Source organism: Balaenoptera physalus, assembly GCF_965194825.1.
Source record: "Balaenoptera physalus genome assembly, chromosome: 17".
Lineage (NCBI taxonomy): Eukaryota > Metazoa > Chordata > Mammalia > Artiodactyla > Balaenopteridae > Balaenoptera > Balaenoptera physalus.
This window is the reverse complement of record NC_138895.1, coordinates 12,546,093-12,564,726: the sequence shown is the minus strand read 5'-3', so window position 1 is coordinate 12,564,726 and position 18,634 is coordinate 12,546,093. Positions and strand designations below refer to the sequence as shown.

At 39.5% G+C, this 18,634-nt stretch overlaps 1 protein-coding gene across 4 annotated transcripts in view; it reads left to right on the top strand.

Annotated features, from left to right (window-relative positions):
- The window catches only part of CRH (corticotropin releasing hormone), a 197,159-nt gene that overhangs the window by 91,043 nt on the left and 87,482 nt on the right, over positions 1-18,634 (top strand). For 3 of the 4 annotated variants that reach the window (XR_014255643.1, XR_014255644.1, XR_014255645.1), the window contains one exon: positions 3,481-18,547. The gene's annotated coding sequence lies outside the window, so the exon portion shown is untranslated. Of the gene's footprint in view, positions 1-3,480; positions 18,548-18,634 lie in introns of those variants that run through there. The other variant, XM_082433756.1, reaches the window with a different exon arrangement.

Here is an 18,634-nt window from a genome sequence, read left to right as displayed (position 1 = left end):
AATTCTTGAGGGGTAGATTCTGATTGGCCCAGCTTCAGTCAGGTGTCCACAAATGATCCAATCAGCTATGACCAAAAGGGCAGAGTCACGTAGTAGGAACTGTCTGCAGGATGTGCCTTACAGAGATGTGTGTTGGATGTTTCCTTTAGGTATGAGTTACAGTACTGTTGGCTGTGAGTTCAATACTAATGAATCAACAGTGTATGTTAAATAAGGTGTCTTTGAATAGAAATACACATAAAACCAGGTTATGTGTTGATTGGTTGACAAAAATATTGTGACTAGAGACTACTAGCAGGGAACTAACCCTTTATTTTTCCTAGGAGCAGTGGTTCAATATTTGCTAATTCAATGTTTGTGGCAAGTTTATAGAATATAACTACTGCAACAAATGAGAATCAACTGTCGTTGGAAATTTATACTTCTGTCAGCAATGTATAAGAGTTTCCAATGAGCCACATTCTTGAAAATATTTATTAATTTTTAAATGTTTTTTAAACAGATTAAAAAATTTTGCCCATCTGGTAGTAATAATATATATATGGTGATATGATAATAATATATATGGTGATGATTTTTCCCAATCTGTGACTTGCCTATTCATTTTTTAAAAATTGAAGTGTAGTTGATTTACAATGTTGTGTTAGTTTCAGGTGTACAGCAAAGTGATTCAGAGATATATATATATTCTTTTTCAGATTATTTTCCCTTAGAGGTTATTACAAAATATTGAGTATAGTTCCCTGTGCTATACAGTAGTGTGTGTATGTTAATCCCAAACTCCTAATGCCTATTCATTTTTATTAACTACATATATGATTCTCTTTCTCTTCCTCCTCCCCCTCCCCCTTCCCCTCCTTCTCCTCCCACTCCTCCTCCTTCTTCAAGAAGGTCTCGGATCTCCTAAGTCCTTGGCATTTTCATATATGTTTTAGAATAAGCTTGTCAATTTTCACTAAAAATTCTTATGGGATCATAATTGTCATTGTGTTGAATCTATAGTTCAATTTGGAGAAAATTATCGTCGTAACAATTTTGATACCTCATTTTTAAACAACAAAAGAACCCTGTGGAGTTTGGTGTGCGTAACAACAATAAAAAGTAAACATTTCAGTCACTGTGATGTTTTTCCATTGAAAACTAGCTCACATCTACTCTCTTCCTCATGTAGGAAATGTTCCCATCTTAAATGTACAAACAATATAGAGCCTCTCTTTACCCTCCTATTTGTTCTGAAAAGAATTTCCTTTTTCTTCATTGACTACATTGTTTGCCCATTAGAAAACCAAAAGAGAAAAGCCAAACAGGAAAATAGTTATAAGAACAATTACTGCATGTTTTTGTATGAATATTATAGGTTAAGACTGAGAAAGTAATTTTTCTCTTAAATAGGTATTTTAGATTTGTTACTGCAAAAGATACCCCAAATCTTACTCATTTAGTAATATCGATTTCCTGCAACATTCCCTGGCATTCTGAAGGAATTTCTAAATAAGCATTATTGTTTTCTTTTACAAGCATACTTCTAATGATAGCAATTATTCTCTTAGGAGGCTGCTATAAAACAGAAAGTAGAGGGTATAGAAATTAGAGGCTGCGCATGATTCGCTTCCTATGAGTTTCTATACTCTTTCAAAATAAAGATTCTCATAAGTCACAAATTCACTTTAAAGACAATAAATTCAGGTTACCTGTTAGAATTATACTGATCTATAGGCTTAGAGGGTTTTTTTGTTTTTGTTTTTTTTTAATCTGAACTGGTCAGGGGCCAGCACAGATCTCTGTTAGGTGAACATTCCACTTTGGGGTTCATCTGTCTCCATGTGTTTGAACATTTAATTCAAAGGTGATGCTTCAGACTCATCAGTAGCACCTGTGCTTTAAGTTACTTTTATGACTAATCAACCAGGGGGTAATGAAATCCTGCTATGTTAGGTGACATGGGGCAGGCAAAAGATGTACAGGATATGGTTTCTGCTGTTATAATCTTTCAGCATACTTGGGCAGACAGGACCCAGATGCCTGCAACATCCCAAGAACATCAAAATGCATACACAGTACAGACCCTTAGAGGAGAATTTACATTTTAAAACATGACAATCATAATACGCACACAGTAAGTGCACAATAAGTTAGAAAAGGGAGATTCTCATTCTTTCCTTGGAGATTGAATTATCCTTTTTATTTTCAGCCCTTATCTGAAAGTATGTGTTTATGCATTTATTTGCTCTCTTACTTACATTTTTGTCTGTCTACTCACAAGAATGTTAAGTTTCGTGAAGAGCTCAGGTTCAGGATCAGGGGAACAACTTGTAAATGACAGCTATACACTGCAGGGTACGTGGTATACGAAAGGGGTGCTCTGTGTGCCACCACGGGGTCACAGGGGGGCCAGGGGCCTGCTTCAGAGTTCAGAGAGAAGTTCGCGGAAGAGGTGACATTTGCCCTGTGTGAGAAAACCCAAGGGTCCATTTACAAAATGGATTGATGGGTCAAAAGGGGTGCGCATTTAACATTTTGTTATATATCACTAAATTGCCACCTTTAGTTGTGAAGAATGAGCGGGCGTTTATCTGGCACATAAAGGTGTAACAAAGGGATGATGTTCCTGGCACGGGGAACAGCATGTGCAAGTGATCATGCAGTTTTGTGGGATGTGTGGCGGGGAGTAGCCAGACTGTAGAAGAATTTAGGGCCAGGTTAAGAATTAGGTGAGCTGAGGGCATCAGGGCAGATCTCTCGGTGGAAGTAATCCACAGCAGTCTTTAAAATCTCAATAGGATGCAAGGCACAGATGAGTAGGGACATGAAACCATTTCTGTGGATGGTTTCTTCCCTCCCTGCCCCCCTCTGTCCCTCCCTTCTGCCCTCATTTCCTGCATGCCTGCCTTGCCTTCCTGCCTTCACACATTGACTGAGCACCAATTCCATGCCAGGCACTGTTCTGGGCACTGAAGAGAACAAGGCAAAGTCCTGCTCTCATGATGCTTGCCTTCTAGTGGGGGAGACACACTGTCAACAAGAGAATGAAGGGAAGAAGGAAGGAAGGAAATTCAGGGGGTATGAGAACTATGAGGGAAATAATTGAGTGAAGGAGAGTGCAGGGTGAGAGGGAGGTGGCCCCCGGCGACCTGGGAAGCAGATGCTGCACACCCACTCCTGCCTAAGTCCTGCCCCTGCCCTGTTTGTTGCAGGTGTCACTGCCCACCCAGGGTGCTGGGATTTCTCTCCTCTCTGAACTCAACTTCCGGTTTCGTGGTACCTATCTCTTGCAACTTCTATTTTCATTTTTCCATCTCCCCTGTTTGATTGTAAGCTCCTTGAGGGTAGGGCTGAGTTTTTTCATGTTCGGATCCTACACTAGAGCACAGTGCCTAGAAGCACATAACCCTGATTTAAAAAAAAAACAAAAAAAACCCTCCACTGTTGAAAAGTTAGCAAGTTTACATTTTGTGTTTTTTCTTTTCTCTTGTTTCTCAGGTTGTTTGCATGAAGCATGGTCACCGCTGCTGAGGAATCCTTTGGCTGGGGCTGAGTCGGTCCCTCCCGCGTCTTCAGTCCTTGCGGTGACATCCACGTTGTTCCGCTCGTGATAAATGAAGGGCCTCTCGGGCTGTGCTCCTCACCTCATAATGAGAATTACCAGCAGGCCTGGATGGATCCAAAGTAATGTGAGCCTGCTGTCCTGCAAATGTCTTTAATAATAAATGACAAGGAAGGCAGAAGGTGTGATACGTTCATTTCTTTATTATGAAATGTCCCTGTAGATTTTCAGTGCCCAAATTTAAACTAAAAAAGAAAGCAAGCTATCCTTTGGGGCCTTTGGTTGCATATCATGAAAGAGTGTCAGTTTAGAGTGAGACAATGACTTCTTTGGGGTCAGAGGGCTTTCTAGAGATTACAGAGGCACCTCGTGTGGAGGTTTAATTGCAGACAGTTTCAATAAGGGTGATGCTAGATTAATCATGACCAGTTGATTTAAATGGGAAATGGATTATGATTAGAAATATGAGTTAGAGCCACCCTGAAAACCTTCAGAAAATTACAACTGTAGGTCTTCATAGGAGAAGTTACCTTTTCCCAACTTGACAGTAGAGGCTCTATAGTATCAGATTCTAGAAACGAGGAATGTCAGAACTGGAAAGAGCACTAGTGATCCCGCCTCTTCCTCCTATAGATGTGAACGTCAGATCCAGAGCCATAAGAGGATTCACTGAAGACCCAAGGCCAGGCAGTGGTTGAGGCATGCTTATAGATTAGGTCTTTTGACTTGTTTGCGTTTCCCTCTGTTCTTGATATGTGATGATGAAAGAGCTTGGTGGACTGTAAAGTCTTATGTGATCTACTGGCATCCCATCATCTCCATGTGCTGCCTCCAATCCTAATTTGACCTTCCTGGGCCTTAGCTTACTTGGTGACATTAGTTGATGTCCAAGTTCTCTTCTGTTTCTAAAATTCCATTCCTTCATGGCTCTATTTTTAGAAAATAGAGATAGTGGTTGAAAGAACCTTGGAATTCATCAAGAAACTCTTAAGTTTTGCCTCCACTGACCCTCCTCCTTCAGTCTCATCTCTTGCCACGTTGTGCCCATCCCATCCCCTGACCTACCAGTGCAGCTCCCCAGATGCCCCAGGGTCAGAGCATCTGTGCGTGATGTGCCCTCTGCTGTCTTTGCCCTGCTAAGTCCTATTTGTTCTTTAAGGCTCTGTTCGAGCATCAACTTCTCAGGAAGGCTTTCTTGTGTCCTCTTATAGACTTCCCCAGCACCCGATGCCTCTTGCTACCACAGTTTATCACACTGTATGGTAACTGTCTACCTAGATCTCTATCTTTCCAGGCTGTGAACTCCTCAGCTCTGAACACCAGTGCCTGCACTGTGCCTGGAACATAGGAGAGGCTCAGTAAATATTTGTTTAATGATATATAGATAGATTGCTGAGTGGTTTTCTCCAAGAGATGACCAGCAGTTCCATACTGATGGCTGTGTCTTGTCTTTTAAGACTTTTGACATCTGGGCATTGGCTGGTGTGCACTGCCAACTGGTGGCTTAGATGGAATAATGAAGGTGTTAAGATTCATCCCTTGGTGCCACTTTGCTGATGGAAGGAGCTCAGGGTGAATGACTTCTGAGCCTTCATCACAGGACAGCATGAAGCTAGTTGCTTGCCATCTAGCCAAACCATATTTCAAGGTGGGAGCTCCGGAAAGATATGTTGCAGACCCCAAAGAAGGTATAGCCTCTCCTGGGTTTACAAGATCTAGTGTACATTGGCAGCCTCTTTAGAGTTCTGGAGAGATGGGTGTAAGGCTTCTCACTGCAGCTGGAGGATGGGAAGAGGTCAGCCATTCTCTAAAATTCTCAGAGGTTTTCCTTTCTGAGTTTGCCGAGTGGTTTCTAATGTGTGTTAACTCAGGCTGCTGCTAATTGCTGCTGATTGCTGATGAATTGCTGGCAATAGCAAGTGACTGTCCTGGTAGCAGCAAAGGCTTGTCCCAAGATAACAGGAGTAGGGATAGAATGGTGTAGGTGGTGCTGGGGTGCCTACACCCAGAAGCCCAGAATGCTCAGGCAGCCCAACAAGCCACTTAGCAAGGGGAGCCAGAAGAAAAAGCTCTCTTGGGAGCCCAAGGCTACCGAAAGTGTGGAGACAGAGGGCATGATTCACCAGGAACTGGGACTTTGCTGTGTTAATTTTTATATTGAATGATGAACGGAAGTTGGCCACCAAGCTTAAGGAAAGTTGCTTCTCAGCACCTCAGTGTGTCAGGATTCTTGAAGGAATCCAGGATAAAATAAGAGAAGTAATGCCAAATGGAAACAAGGGAATTGAAGATTTTGATAACGTGATCAAAGTTAATGGAGGGTGTGTGCATGATATGTAACAGGAAAGTAGTTCCAGACTATCGAGATTACCTAATAATTGCTGGCCTTCTTCTCTCTCCAGCAGAGTTATAAGGGAGGCTTTGCCCTGTCACCCCCGCTTTTCCTTCTCCTGGGCCTGGGGTGGGGATGTGGGAAGAGGCATTCATTTCTTGAGCTCACCCGCTGCGTTGTAGTAGGCTTTAGGGTTATAGCATGAAACTAGATGGAGTTTAAAGTGTTTTAGTCCTTCCTGCTTTTTCTTTATTCCTCTGAAAATTTAATCCAGCTATTGACCCTGCCTGGATGCTATTTCTTCTTCTTTGGTTGGGGTGGGATGGCTGTGTGTGTATGTTTGTGTGTGGGTGTGTGTCCCTGAGGCAGGTACATGATGTTCCAGCAGGGAGGCCAGGGCCAGGATCCTTTCTTGGTAACTTAGGGGTCAACAGCAGACTTGAAGGGAAGGAAGGCTTGGCTCGGGGGCCTTTAGATCAAAGGGGCCTCTGAGACCTGGTTGGGCTGGCTACTCTTTGTTGGAGTGAAGTCTCCACAACAAGCATACTCGATCAGTGATTGCGTCAGTTGGGACTGTAGCAGGAAATAGATGGCACACTGAAATGGTCACTTAGAGAGAGTTTAATGAATGGATTTTTTCAGAGACTTGGACAGGGCCAAGGAAATCAGCAAAGGATGAAGCACCCAGAGAACAGCAACAGTGGAGAGTGCCTTCTGATGATAATTGGCAATCCCATGGAGCTGCCACTTGGAAACTGTATGTACCAGCTGAGGACTGAACATCTGACCATTGTGGTGCATCATTCCCTTATCACTGGAACATCTACAGGTATTATTAAACCCATTTTACAGATGAGGCATATTAAGGAATTTACCCAATGCCACACCTCCAGTAAGTGGGGAAACAGATTTGAGTGCAGATCTGTCTGAATCTAAATGTCATGTCTTTTCTGGCTGCAACCATTACGTCTCTCATTCAAGGCAGTAAGAGGTGAAGGCAGGGACGGCGTCATCCTTACCTGTCGCTTTTATTATGAAAGCAAAAACTGCTGTGTCATCCCCAGAAGACTCCCACTTATTTCTTACTGGCCAGAACTGTGTTGTATGACCCCACTGCATGGCCCCCTTACATGCCTGCTCCCCACCCCTCCAGTTGCAAAGCAGGCTGGGAAGGCAAGTGTTTGGCTTTTCCATCCTGTATAGTGGAAAGTGATAAGGGAGCAGGAGTTGAGAATGATTCTTAGGTCCACCAACTAATGACTGACTTCTTTTTTCTAGAGTTTTTGTGACACAGTCTTTCTTTAGATAATTTGACACATTCCATCTGGTTTTGATCAATTAATGCAAGACTCTTCACTTTCTGGGTATTTAAGGTGACAGCATATTTCTGATCTATTATGTATTGGTCTCTCCTGTCTCTGGGTTTCTGGGAGGCACTTCACACGAAAGCCGGTGGGTGCTAACAATAGTGCCTATGGTACCAGGATTAGAGATCAGTGGAAAGCCCTAAACACACTCCCTGGCACATAGCAGATATTTGGCAAGTGGTCGCTATGATCATTATTCATCATTTCTGCCTTTGCATGATAGGGGAAGGTCTTGGAGGGAGGTGGCTGGCTCTGCAGATGGTATTGACAAATGGAATTTGGATGTGCGAGCTGTGGTTTAAGACGCCGGGATGATGCATTCCTGGCTAAGTGTGAAGAATGGACGGAGGGGCAGATTGCATTTGTTCAGAGGGTAGCTAACAGATGTAGAGCTTTACACTGAGCAGGGCCAGAGAAGAGAGAAAACCATAGCCAGATAAATCGCTGAAATTGGTTCTACAGAGAATAGGAATTGTGAGTTAAAAGAAAGATAAAAATGTGGGAAATTGTTGTGATTTTGAGACAGTTGGGGAAGTGAACTGGAGATTGTAGTACTGTAGGCGTTGGGCTGACCTCGTTGTGTTGCAGTCATGTCACATTTACATTTGCTTTGCCTTGTCAACATAATCTGGAATACGATAAGCACCATCCTAATTTTCCCAAAGGGGATAGAAGTAGATTCCAGACCTAGAGATGGCATTCAGTCTAGATGATGGCTTAGATGAAAAAGAGATGTTCCCAGGCGCCTGCCTGAGGAGTCTATGGAAAATTAGAACAGTATCACTTACATCGCATTTATTATGTGCCAGGCACTGCTCTAATTACTTTGCTTGGATGGTTTCATTTAATCTTCACAGTAGCTGTGTGCAGTAGATACTTTTATCATCCCTGTTTTACATCTGAGGAAACTGAAGAACAGGGGGATAAGTGACTTGACTAAACTCACGCGGCTCGTAGTGGTTTAAACCCAGCCAGCCTGCTCTGGAGGCCAGGCTGAGTCCCCATGTCGATATGGGTCAATTAGGTTGGCTTAAATGAATTTCCTTCTAAATGGAAGGAAATTTAACTTTCCTTCAATGAATTGCCTACTAAACTGGCAATCAGAGAAAAGTGGTGTAATGTGCACTTGCTTTTGAAATAAGTCAATTCTATTATAGAAGATGAATAAATTTGTAAAATATAGGTGAAACATTTTAAGGTGTGTTAGATATAGACAAGCAGTTAGTAAGTAGGACATATGTGTTAAACATAGATGTGAAGGCATAAAGTGACCAAAAGATATCTGATATTCATGAGGTCCTGGGTACTAAATATTCAGTCATATAAATGTATATGGGATATATGAGATACTAAATATAAAAAAAGGCATAAGGTATTCAGGTTACTAAATGAGCACATAATATTAATGAGGTCCTAATTCATGTAGCCATTCTAGCCCCATGTATCCTCTGCCCAAGAAACACACATAAACCCAGGGCTGGTCATCAGCTAACTGGTGAGCTATAGCTATGGCCAGAGGTACTTGTCCCTTTGTTTCTCCAATGGAGCCAATGTGTGATGGGCCCAGGGCAACTTCCATCCTTGGGCCCCCTTGCTCAAATCTCAATCTTGATCTTTGTAACTATGGCATCAGTAGGAAAGACATGTGTATGTGTGTGTGTGTGAGTGAGAGAGAGAGAGAGAAGACAAATGAACACTGCTAACCCAGGATTCAAGCAGTGAGGTCCTTCCACCCTGGCTGCACCCTATCTTAAGTGTGTTAACTCATCCTGGTCTCTTTTCCCTTCTTTCTCACTGTGTGTTACAAATGGATTTTTAACAAACCATCCCATGACCTCCTGGTAGTATTTTCGGCATTCTGGTAGCCTGCAATGGCATCAAGATAATGCCCCACAGGACAGTGGTAGACCTAGGCTGTTGGGACCTCAGCAAGACCCCTGATAACGGTACATGAGATCCTTGTGGGCAAATATAAGCTGGGAGGTACGACAAACAGAAGGACTCCTGCCCGTTGGTGGCGGCAACATTCGGGGACCAGGGCCCTAGGAGGAGGCTCCTGGTGATACTCCATCTCTCTGGTGACTGTTCTGGCGACTAGGTGAAGACGTACAAGGTGATTTAATCACATTTAAAGAGGTGACAAATATTTGAAGGTTTTCATGTTGGAGAAGGGTTTCATCTGTTCTGATTTTCTGAGTTGAGCTGTGGGCCATCAGTTCCACTTGGGGCCAGATGCTGGGATGGGAGGGGGAGGGAGAGTGTGGGGACTGGCCGTAGAATGTAGCGAGGGGCACTTGAGTCTACAGAGCACCAAGTGAGGTGAAGCGGGGAAGGATGAGAACAGGGCTCAGCCCCAAGACTTGTGCGTGGCAGGAGGGAGGTAAGAAAACTGGTCCTAGGTGAGGCGTACCACAGAGCAGGAGGTGAACAAAACCCAGGTGCCCCAGTAGAGGGGATCAGTGGTTTTGCTGGGGAATGTGAAGGAAGCTGCTAACCCCCAGCATCCTGGGAACCAAATCTGTCTAGTATCTAGGGTCTGCTATGCCCATGTTAAGCCTGGCTCACTACATAACCATTGACAAGTATAGGAATTGTGGATACTTCAAGCTTGTTCCAGCAATCACTGAGGTTCCTGCCCTCACACTCTTCCTAATTAGCTCCTATCTCGCTTCTTTCAAACTCTGAATCAGTGTGACATGAGCCTTTGGGCTGGGACTTTGAAACCTGGCTTTCTCTAAAGAAGTAGTTTTCAAAAATTTTTGACCTTGATCCACGGTAAGAAATACTTTCACATAAAAATGAAGTATGTATACGTGAACATGCACACATATATGAAACCAAAATAAGAGTTCCATGAAATTCACCCTTACCACGTTTGATGAGCTCTAATGTAGTCCATTCCATTTCACTTAAAAAATGTTAATCACACCACACTAAATTGTTTTATATCCCACTAATGTATCATGACCCATAGTTGGAAAAATTAGTGTTAGAGGATTCAGGCTTGACTTTTGCTCTTTTGCTGTGAGGGCCTTGTGCTACCTTGGGAGCAAGCCTGCCCTACCTGAGCCAATGGAACCCAATTCCGGACAACAACCAAGTGCTTTAATTTCTTCCTCAGAGATGGACCAGAAATGAATGGGCATTTACTGGGGAACCCAAAGACTTATGACCTAAATAATTTGCATATATTTCTTCATGTAATTCTCATAGTCATCCTATCCATTTGATATTTTAATTCTCCTTTCACAAATGAAGCAAATGAGATCAAAGAAGTTGTGTGATTCATCAGTGGTCACAAAGGTAATAAGTGGGATAATTGGCACTTGAACCAAAGACTGTTTGACTGCAGCTTCAGGACCAGGTACCTTTCTTCTGTATCAGTGAGATTACTGCCCCCAGCTCTCTCCTGTATATAACAACTCTGGAGCTTGAATTCCCTTTCCCTTTTCCCTTGTGAATCCCAAACCCTCTCTTTGCTATATATGCCACTGGAATAACTTGAGAATAAAGTTTTTTTTTTTTAAATATTAGTCTTTATTTATTTATTTATTTATTTATTTATTTATTTATTTATGGCTGTGTTGGGTCTTCGTTTCTGTGCGAGGGCTTTCTGTAGTTGTGGCAAGTGGGGGCCACTCTTCATCGCGGTGCGCGGGCCTCTCACTATCGCGGCCTCTCTTGTTGCGGAGCACAGGCTCCAGACGCGCAGGCTCACGGGCCTAGCCGCTTCGCGGCATGTGGGATCTTCCCAGACCAGGGCTCGAACCCGTGTCCCCTGCATTGGCAGGCAGATTCTCAACCACTGCGCCACCAGGGAAGCCCCGAGAATAAAGATTTTATGTAGCGAATTTTTTGTCTTGTGCATGTGTGTTTGGTGATCATCCTCAGCCTCATGAGTGTATTTATCCTTGTCTTATCCTCACAAGTATTTCTAAGCAATATTTTGACAGATGCAAGGGCTGGCATGGTAGAAGCAGCTGTCTGTTATGTTGTCTCCAATGACATATGACAATCTTCCTCCTTAATTAGGAACAGGATGTATGCATGATTTATATCCGCAAGCTATAACTCTCCAACAGGTGAAGTCTCAGTTGTTGGTATTTGAAATATCCTCTATAAAGCCTACAATTAGTACAACAGAATGTGAATTGCAAAATGGCAGACACATCAGGTTCTGCCTGATATGATAAAAATAATAAAATTTCTTATTACCCTATAACTTGTTTATATATGAAATAAATGCGCCAATATATGGCACCTAGAGATGTCTAGAATCATAGAATTTTAAAGCTTCAGTGATCTTTGTTGAAGTTTGAGGTCAATGTCTTTGTGCTTGAAGGATATTTTCAAATGGGTTGGGGGTGGTAGTGCTAAAAGGGACATGAATCACGCATGAATAAATAGAAAAAGATCCTAGAATTATTTTGAGAGAATGGAAACTTGGTCACTTAAAAAATCTGTTAATTATAAAATGAATACACATTTATTGTAGACAATTTTGAAACAAAAATGTATAAAGTAGAAAATAATATACTCTTAATACCCAGAGTAAAGTTAACTGTTAAAACTTTAGGTATATTTCACTCCAGTTTTTATTTTTTTTTCAATATATCTCAAACACAGATGTTCATATGTTTACAAAATTGGGATCAAGCTCATTATACTGAAATATAGTTTCATATCTCTGCTTTTCTTTAAAAAAATTAAATTAATAAAGAACTTTTCCATATGCCACTATATATTCTTTGGAAATACATATTTTTAAATCTATTTATTCCTTTCTTGGACATTCTGAGGTTTTTTAGGGTATTAAAAGTGTAGTCAAACATTGCTTTGTTTTTATATCCAAAATTGTGAAATCCCTACATACAGGAAAAGCAATACAAGAAGTCAGAAAACATTGAAAACATAAGCAGTTCATGTAAAAGCAACTTTAACAACAATATTGCCTGCTTGCAGTGGTTTGGCTTATGAGGGCTAATTTTGTTTTGTTTTGTTTTTTGAGAGCACAGGTATTTGTTTATTCTACATATATTTGATTTTAATACCACACACTTCCTCCAAACTCCTCCTTTCTGTCCTCTGATTGGAATGCTACCCGCGTCCCTTTGGTGACTGATGTTAGCCTATGGTGCTGATCAATTAAATCCCTGGTGTCAACTTCAGAAAGAACGCCTTTTATTAATTACATTCTTTGACTAATATATTTCTCTCTAAATGTCACGTTTCCATGGTAAGAGGTTTCAGTAAGAACTAAAGTGTTTCAATAAGTTACAATTTTTAAAGAAGTTTATTTCATAAAGAAAGGAATTTGAAAGTAAAAATCCCCTATTTTTTCCTATGTGACCATTCACCTCATAGCACAACAAAGCAAAAGCGACCAGAAGTCAGTCTGGCCTGGGTTTGGTCTTGGGTGGGCAGGGACACTCCTGCTCTGGACCCCAGGACCACCTGTGCTGGCTGCCCTTTAATTGTTCACTGTGACTGGAGCTTTTGGTCGTTCTGTTTCCACACAGTGTTGCCCACAGAGATCTAATTTCCTCTCTGTGTTATGTTGACTATTAAACTAATTGTAACAGTGAGTGATTTTCAAACTGTGTTCCACAAGGCAGGAAGGCAGAGATCTCCCAAGTTACCTGGGAGGTTGTTAAATATGCTGGTTCTGGACCTTAATTCTGGAGATTCTGACTCAGCAAGTCTGGGATGGGGTCCACATTTTGAGAACCACCCTCCTGGGAGGGGGCTGGATAGCGGTAGCTTTATCAACCCTTCCCTCTGTTCTACTACAATAGAAGTTTTTTTAAAAAGTCTGAAAACAGCTTTTCTAAAGAATGCTGTGCTTAATCCACCCTAGTATGAGTGTCAGAAAAGCAATGACTTTCAGAAGCTTACAAGAGGTGACTCTGCAACAAAGGGTGGTTACCAGCTGCTTCACTTCTGGAAAAACTGTAAGATGCTCTGTCCACTACTTCTGCCTTCCTTCTGTCCTTCCTCCTGCCCTGACTTCTCAGCGATTAAATCGGCATTCTCTATGATGTACAGCGTGACGCTGGTGGGTGTTTTCAGGAAAAATGAGAAATGGGGCATAAATAGTTACTTAGCTTTTACAAGAGCATAAAAATATAAAAGTAATGTGCTGCACAATTTTTGGTGTGGAGGGCTCATCCTACACTGACATATATATGAATATGCTGTTCCTTCTAAGTGGGTTGTTGAGAATAGGAGGGTAAGTTATTTAAAACAGTGTGTGCATTATGTGGTCAACAACTTTATGTTTTAAATAATTCAGTATAGACATGTAAGTATATGTGTGTGAATTGTTTGGAATTCATTCACATTTGGGCGGTCAGTTAACCTAGGCTGCATGCATGTTTCTAGGAATAGTTTGTTGATATTTAACCAAATGACATACTTTGCAAACAGCCCCTCAACCCTTCCAGCCATCTTTATCTTGGATTAAAATGGGACTAGACATTTTGTTAAACGTTACTAATGGGTTCTCCTTGGTGAAATTAATAGTTTGCTATTTTGTACAATGGCTTTCAGAATTTTTTTGCTGAAATTATTGGTCTTTAAGATATATGGATTGATCAAAATATTTTAGAGAAACTCTCCCATTTTGCATGATAGGGTATAAGAAGCTAGGAAGCCTGCCTCCCTCACATGTGAGGTTGGTGCCTGAGACTTGAATACAATATGTTCTTGTGTTCCCAGAATTTAGAAGATTCTGGTCATTTGAGGCTGACTGAGAGGTTAACTGAATTTGCCTCTAGAATTCATGATTTTCTTGAATATTTTTTTAATGCAAAGTGTGGTTAGAGCATTTAAGAAGATAAGCCTGGGGGGGAAAAAAAGAAGAAGAAAAAAGGGACTGGCAGTCCAGTGGTTAAGAATCTGTGCTTCCACTGCAGGGGGCATAGGTTCAATCCCTGACCAGGGAACTACAATCCTGCATGCCCCATGATCTGGCCAAAAAAAAAGACAGAGCCTGGGACTTCATCTAGCTAATAAAACAGGTTGCCTTTGTGCTATCTGCCAATAAGTGCTTATATTAGTGGCAGAATTTAATCTGAGAACTGCTTTATCTATAACCTACCACAAAATTCAAGCATTTATTAATAATCTGATACAAATGTACTTTCATATAAGAACATTTATAATATCAAGATTACAATTGAAAACCTTTTGAATTATTAAAAGGAACCATTCCACATTACAAAAAAACTCTTCTTTGCCTTAAATTGAAACCCAATTTTGTGATGAAAGGAATCAGAATAAATACAGGTTCAATTTAAATTTTATGATAACTACGTGTATTTATCTGACAATAAATATATTTATCTGATAATAAATATATTTATCTGACAATATAATGGCTAGTTGATGATTTGTCTTCTCAAAACATCTGTGCTGGTAGTCTTTCTATCGTTTTAAATATTCTTCATTAAATAGCTATGGAAGAAGCACTTTCACTTCTGGGAAGATGGAGTAGACGTACTTTTCCCCATTTCATGTGCTAAGTACAACCCAAAACCCTGGACAATATATATAAAACAAACATAAGAAGATTCTGAAAGATGAAAAGAGGAAAGCAGACCAGCTAGGAACCTCAGGACACAAGGAACAACATAATGGTAAATTTCCTGGGTTTTCTTTTTGTCTCATAAATCCCAGACTTGGAGCTTAATAAACCCGTAACCTGGAAACACCAAGTGCAGACAGAAAAAGCCCCAACACAAGCATGCTCTCTCTAGCCAAAGGACCAGGAAAGGGGCAGCTTAGGAAGACAGAAAACATTTAGACAATAACTGCTCCACTCCAGCCAAACACCACAGAAGAACCAAGGCCCCACCTCCACCAACACCAGAAAAGACTCCTACCCTCTCCACACTGGAACAAGGAAACCCCACCTGGAGTGGTGTCAGAGGAGACCGCATGGAGCGTTAAGATTTTCACCACTGCCCAGTGGTGATGAGACCACCTCCCTGGCTCCCATGGTGTCAGTAGAAGTACAAGTTATCTATGTATAATGCAATACCCAGAGAAATCACTAAAAATACTATACAAAGAGATACATTTAAAAATAACATAGATTTATTATAACCCATAGGAAGATAGGAAAAAGGAAGCAAATGAAAAACTGAGAGAACAAACAGAAAACAAAATATAAAATGGCAGGCTTAATTCACAACATATTAATAATTGCATTAAATGTGAATGGTTTACATATATCAACTATAAGACTGTCACTGGCAGAGTTTATTTAAAAAACATAACTGTATGCGATCTATAAGAAACTCACTTCAAATATAACAATGTAGAAAGGTTGAAAGTAAAAAGATGAAAAAGATATATTATGCAACCATTAATCAAAATAAATAAGAAGTGGCTATATTAATATCATATAAAGTAAACTTTAGAGCAAAGAAAATTAGTCAGAAAGGGACATTATTTAATGGCAAAAGGTCAGTATACCAAGAAGAGATAGTAATCCTAAATGTGCATGCATCAAACAATAGAGCTGCAAAATATGTGAAGCAAAAACTGATAGAACTGAAAGTAGAAATGGACAAATTCCTCATTATAGTTGGAGATTTCCATACTCCTCTAATAACACTGATAGAACAACTAAACAGACAATCAGCAAGGATATAGAAGAATGCAACAACATTGTCAGCCAACAAACTTTAATTGACATTTATAGAAAGATTTACCCAACCACAGCAGAGTACATATTCTTTTCAAGTGCCCATGGAACATATACCAAAATAGGACATATCTTGGGCCATAAAACTTTAAGAGAATAGAAGTCACATGGTATATACTTTCTGGACACAGTAGAATTAATCTAGAAATCACTAACAGAAGGATCACAGCAAAATCTCCATGTACTTGGAAACTAAACAATACATTTCTAGGTAATCCATGGGTTTTGATTATATTGAAGTAAAAATAAATTGAACTGAATGAAAATGAATATACAGCATATCAAAATTTGTGGGACTCAGCTAAAGCACTACTGAAAAGAAAATTTATAGCATTAAAATGCTTTCATTAGAAAAGAGGAAAAGTAATCTAAGTTCTTACTTCAAGAATCTAGAAAAAGAAGAGCAAAATAAGTGAAAAGCAAGCATAGGGAAGGAAATAATAAAGAAAAGAACAGAGATCAATGAAATTAAAAACAAAAGTAGAGGAAATCAGTGGAACAAAAAGTTGGGTTTTTCTAAAATTTTTAAATGTTTTAAAAATTTTATTTTATATTGGAGTATCATCGATTACAATGTTGTGTTAGTTTCAGGTGTACAGCAAAGTGATTCAGTTATACATATACAAGTGTCTATTCTTTTTCAAATTCTTCCCATTTAGGTTATTAAAGAATATTGATTCTTTGAAAAGACCGCACACCTCAGTGAAGATCCCATGTGCCACCACTAAGACCCGACACAGACAAAAAAATTAAAATAAATAATAAATAAATAATAAAAAAATAATAATTTAAACCCTCCCAAAATAAATCTCCAGGCCCAGAAGTTTTCACTGGAGAATACTAACAAATGTTTAAAGAAGAACTAATGCCAATTCTACACAATCTCTTCAAAATAGAAGAAAAGGAAGCATTTCCAATTCATTTTATGAAGCCAGTATTTCTTGATACTAAAAACCAGATAAAGACAGTACAAAAAAGAAAAAGAAAACTATAGACCAATATCCACGTGAATATAGACACAAAAGTTTTTGCAAAATATTGGCAAATAGAATTTGGCATTCTATAAAAAGAATTATACACCACGACCAAATGGGGTTTTCTCCAGAGATGCAAGACTGGTTCAACATTTGAAAATCATATAATGTAATTCACCATATTAACAGGCTAAAGAAGAAAAATCATATGATCATAGGTGCAATCACATATCAATAGATGCAAAACTTTTTCGAAAATTTTTACATTTTTGATGAAAAAAAAACCTCTCAGAAAAACAGGACTAGTGGGGAATTTCCTCAACTTGATAAAGTGAATCTATAAAAATCCTAAACCTAACATCAAACTTAATGGTGAAAGACTGTACGCTTTCCCCCTAAAGCTGGTAACAAGGCAAGGATGTCAGCTCTCACCACTCTTATTTAGTATAGTTCTGTAAATTCTAGTCAGTGTAACAAAGCAAGAGAAGGAAATAAAAGGCATACAGATCGGAAATGAAGAAATTTATCTGTCCTTATATGCAGATGACATAATTGTCTCTGTAGAAAACCCCAAGGAATCAACAAAAAGGAATCCCTCCCCAAAACAAATGAACAAATCTCAACTCCTAGAACAATTAAGTGAATCCAGCATAAAATTGAATTATTTTCCTGTATATGAGTAATGAACATGTGGACACTGAAATTAAAAGTACAATATCATTTACAATTGCTCAAATAAAAAATAGGTAGAAATCTAACAAAACATAAATAAGACTTGTATTCCACAGACTACAAAATACTGAATAAAAAAGTCAGAGATCTAAATAAATAAAGATACATATCATGTTCATGGTTTGGAAGACTCAGCATAGTAAAGATGTCAGTTCTCTCTGAATGAAATATTTAACGCCATTCCTATTAAAATTCTAGCAAAATTTTATAGATACAATTATCCTAAAATTTATATGGAAAGGCAAGGGAACTATTTTGAAAGAGAGGAATAAAGTGGGAGGAATCATTACCCAGTATCAAGACTAATTATAAAACAATAGTAATCAAGATTGTTTGGTATTCATGGAGAGTTAGACACATAGATCAATGGAATAGAATAGAGAACTCAATAAGAGATCTATACAAATACTTGCAACTGATTTTGACTCAAGTACAAAAGCAATTCAATACAGGAAGGATAGGCTTTATAAAAAATGGTCCTGGAGCAATTGGACATCCAGAAACAACAAAATAAATCTTGCCTAAACCTCATAACTTATACAAAATTTAACTCAAAATTGATCATGGACTTAAATGTAAAACGCAAAATTATAAACCTCTTAGGAAAAACATAGGAGAAAACTCAATTTGGGATCTAGGACTAGGCAAAGAGTTCTTAAGGGGGACACCAAAGGCACAATTCATAAAAGGAAACTTGATAAATCAGACGATAAAAATTTTAAACTTTTGCTTTGTGGAAGACCTTGTTAAGAGGATAAAAGAAAAGCTACAGATTAGGAGAACATACTTGCAAACCACATATCTGACAAAGAACTAGTACCTAGAATATATTAAGAACTCTCAAAACTCAACAGTAAAGGAACAAATAATCCAATTATTTAGTCAAAAGACATAAAGAGATATTTTAAAACCAAAGAGGATGTACATATGCAAATGAACACATGAAAAGATGTTCAACATCATTACCCATTATGG